We start from the raw sequence: 4,729 nt of genomic DNA on the forward strand, positions 1-4,729 counted from the left end.
GGGGAAATGATGGTCATCCACAAGCTTCAAAGCCACATCAAGCAAGACTGAGCCACAAACTGCCATACCAGATTCAGAGTTGTAGCCAGAGACAAATATGCCCCTGAGCATGCCTTCAGTTTGTGACACCTCTTCAAAGAATTGTGGGCACTTCCTCTAGCAGAAGACTTCAGCTTCTTGCCAGTTTTGGGAGAGTTCCAGGAATTGCATTAAGCATTCTAGAGTTGTTGGTCATCCTTAAACCATCGCAGGTTGAGACTTCCCTTTTCAAGTTGAAGTTCTCCCTTTTATTAGGGGTGACACCTCCCTTTCATGGTTGAAGGTTTCCCTCTTCAAAACATTAGGAGCAATTCCTCTAGCAGAAGACCTGAGCTTCATGCCAAACTTGGAAGACTTCTAGGAACTGCACTAAGCATTCCAGTGTTGGTGGTCATCCTTAAACCACTGCCCTTTATACCAACATTTTAGAAAGCACATTGAGCCTAGTGCTGCCATGCATTTTTACACATTTTGTATTACAGCTCTTTTCTTGGACTCATACATAACCCTTCAGATTAAGGGGGGGAATGTTGGACACCTAATCCTCTAAGGGTTGGTGTGGAAGCTGAACAGCCAAAAGGAGTCCAAGAGACCACTTGGAATATGAATCCAAGGCTCACACCATGTACTATAAATGTATATCATTTGTTAATAATAAATGTACTCTCCTGTTTATCTTTCATATTCTGCTGTTGCCATGTGTGTGTTTAACATTTATGATTGACCACTTCTCTACAAAAGCAACTGAGAATTCGGCCACACATACCTGACACTCTTGGAGGATCAGCATGTTCCAGATTTTCACCTTCAGAATGCCCTGTTATGCCACTTGGGTCACGTTTTTGTTCCTTCAAGTGAGCGTGCCAAGATGATTTGGGAAGCATACTACAGTCGGGCTGGTGGGAATTTCGATGTCAAGAAAATGGTGGCAGTACTATAGAATTATTTCTATTGGTCGATTCCTCGATAGGATGTCAGGAAGTACATAATATCATGCACTGCCTATGCCATTGCCAAACCGACCATAAAGAAGCAAGGCCTATATACCCCACTACCTACCCCAAGTCGACCTTGGGAAGCCATTTCCATGGATTACATGTCAGGCCTTCCTTCCAATAAGCATGGAAACGACTGTGTTTTTGTGGTCGTCGACAGGTTCTCGAAGATGGCCATTATGGTAGCGTGTAAGAAGAATATCACAGCAGAAGCCACTGCTAAACTCTTCTCTGAACGAGTGTGGGTACACTTTAGGATCCCACAGTATATCATCTTAGATCAGGATAGCGGGTTCCTCAATACATTTTGGTCTAGTCTCTAGTAGATGCTGGACACCAAACTCACTAAGTCCACAGCCTTCCATCCTCAAATTGATGGCCAGACAGAGGTTGTCAACATGATGATCGTACACACTCTGTGCATGTACAACTCGAAGCATCCACACAAATGGAATGAGAGCCCCCCGTATGTTCAACACAGCTACAACCGGGCTCTCCACAGCTTGACTGGCCACAACCGTTTTCAGGTGGGCTTGGGATTCCAGCCACTATGTCGCATTGATTCCAACCACTCACACAAATTTGGCTCATGTCCAATCCAAAACAGATAAGGAAAACAACTTCATTGAGCACATCCAACATATTCACCAGGAGGTCCATGACATTCTGGAGAAATCAAATGCCAAGTACAAGTAGCGACATGATCAACATCGGGTGCCACACAAGTTTTAGGTGTGTGACAAAGTTTGGTTGCATTTGCAAAAGGAACGCCTTAATGGAGCCTATCAGAAACTTAGACCACTCTGATATGGTCCTTACACCATTACCAAGGCTATGGGAGACAATGCATTTGAGCTCAACATTCCCCCATTCATTGGCTTGTACCCAGTGTTCAATGTGGACTGCCTTTGGCCATACTTTCCACCATTACTAGACACATCCGACATTGCAGAACAGCTCACACCCACAGAGTTAAATCCAGATTGCATGGAACAAGCTGCAACTGATTGGATCATGGACACATAGATCAAGCACACTCGCCAGCAGAATATCTAACTGTATCGAGTTGTCAAAGCAGGCCAACTCCTTCACCAGGCCAAGTGGCTCACCAAGGACAAAGTTCAACAGAAGTTTCCTCATCTCATGGAGGAACTCAATGCAATGGGGACCATTGCTTCCTAAGGGGGGGAGGAATGATCCAGGTGGATATTGGTGGCCACTCGTCAAGTCCACTTGGACCCCACCATTGTTTCTTTCAGCTTTTCAGTTTCCTTAATTGTAGCTAGTTTCCTATTTTTAGTAGTTTTTCGGGTCCTAAACTTCTGGAGCCATTTTGAGGCCCTAAACAATGTTTTTTGGGAAAACTGGGAGCAACATGGGTCCATCGAGTGATGTTTCTCTTCCTGAAGTTGTTGTTCTTGGATAGATCTTTCTAATGAGATATTGTGCACGTCAAATGGAAATCGTATGCCAAAGTTACGACCCCAGGAAGTTGATGTACCAATTTACCCAAATGGGGCCCACAGTTTGGTGTTTCATCTTCCAGGGTTTAGTTTTTGGATGTTTAGGGTTTTCCATTGTTTCTCAACAATATATAGGACTTTGAGCCTCATTGTAACACAGTTCAGGGGCATGTAGCCACCACATCTCTTCTCAAAGATAACCTACCATCGCCCTAGTTGGTTTATTTCCATTTTTGTTTGTAAGCATATTTCAGTATTTTACATTAATGAAATGAAGTATTATTTCCGCTACATCTTTGTGTATATGGTTATCTCTATATTTTGTTGCGTTCCTGTTTAAATCCAGATCAGTGTTATTGGAGAGGTTTTCTTTTTCTCTGTTTTTCTTTGCATGTCCCCAACGAGGTCAGGATATAAGGAGTGAGGGCTTGAACAAGTCAGACCTTTGCAAGACTAGCCTTGCAAATCTCGACGGCCTCTAATGGCGAATGAAAAGAAATACAAGGGGGTAGGAGATCCTATCAAAATCTTGCTCAAAGAATCCCTCGAGCGACAAAGGAATGCGATGATGGACAGCTTTTCCCAGATCCTTCAGCGTCCACCCAAAGGCAATGCATCGGCTTCCAACAGCTACTCTGGAAACGCCACACCATTTAAGGTACAAGTTAATTTTGAAATCCCCATATTCGTAGGTTAGATAAATGTAGTTGCCTTCGATAAATGGTTAAATCTACTAGAGGGTTATTTTTCTATTCATGATTTTTCCAGTTGGGAAAAGATTATTTTTTCTCTTCTCAAAGTAGCCCTCCAGGTCAAGGACTGGTGGGAAACCTACTACGAGCAGAAGGATGAAAGTACAAGATCACTATTTTCGGCTACACCCACTTGGAATTCATTTTAGGATGCCATCAAGGAGCAGTACTACCCTATTGGAAGCTATGAGGATCAATACATAAAGTGGACCACGCTGTGCAGGGAAGGGACCAAGACGTGCCGGAGTTTACCAATATTTTCCATGCCCTTCGTACAAAGTTGGGTATCAAGGATTCAAAGCGACATTTGGTACTCAAATACTGTGGCTACCTGCACAAGTACATCCAGGAAGAAATCAAATTACTGAACATCTCCTGGCTCAACATGGCATACCGATATTCCGTTAGGGTCGAGAAAAAATTTAAACAGAAGAAGTGAGACTCTGGATCTGCGAATCTGAAGCAAGGGAAAGGTGCCCCCAAACCGCAGAACAAAGGAAAAAGCTAAGGCGGGGCAGCCCAAGACAACCCACCAAAGCTGCAAGCAAAGAACAGTGCCATGAAGCTGAAAAAGGACATGCGAAAGTGGTGTGAGTTCCATAAGAGATCCACTCACAACACAAGTGAGTGTTGGGCCAAGCAGTCAATGATGGCTGAGCTGAAGCTTTCAGAATTAGATGCATGTTCCGACTCCAAGTTAGAACCGGACAAGGGGAATGACAAAGGGAAACAGATTATCAATGCGGAACCCAATGCCATCATTGCCACCACGAAGATCCAGAAGGAGGAACCCAAAGATCCAGAGGAGGAGGAGTGTCTCTTCCACTCCCAGATGTGAGTAAATGGCTCCCCACTACAGTTCATTGTCGACAGGGGGAGCGAAAAGAAGCTCATTTCGACAGAGGTCGTGAAGTGGCTAGGCTTACCAACCACATCACATCCACAACCGTACACCATCGGGTGGCTTCACCAAGGACGAGATCTTCGCATGAGCCAATAGTGTCGCCTTTCATACAACATCAAGCCCTTCACAGATGAGGTATTATGTGACATTGCTCCCCTTGAAGTTTGTGATGTATTATTAGGACAACCATACTTGTGGAAGTGACATGTTGTGTATGAATCAAGGCATCGTGCTGTTATTGTTACTTTGGGAAATAAGCTGTACAGGATAACAAAGGTAGCACCTCCTACTGCCATCTATTTGGTTACTACAAAACAATGTAGTAAGCTCATTTCCAAGACCGGGAAATTTGTTCTCCTGATGATATGCCCTCAAGGAAATAAGAAGACGGTGGCCACAACCTCCAGACAGGGCCCCTCCACATGACAACTACAGATGGACAAGGTCATGAAGGAGTACGAGGACATCTTCACCAACCTCGCAAGGGTTCCTCTACACTGTCAGGTCAAGCACTCCATCGATCTGACACCAGGTGCACCACTACCCAATGGGCCAATCTATTGGCACTCTATTCTA

This window comes from Pinus tabuliformis, chromosome 5_2 (genome assembly GCF_031772625.1).
Source record: "Pinus tabuliformis cultivar Carrire ecotype Pingquan chromosome 5_2, CPIR1, whole genome shotgun sequence".
NCBI lineage: Eukaryota > Viridiplantae > Streptophyta > Pinopsida > Pinales > Pinaceae > Pinus > Pinus tabuliformis.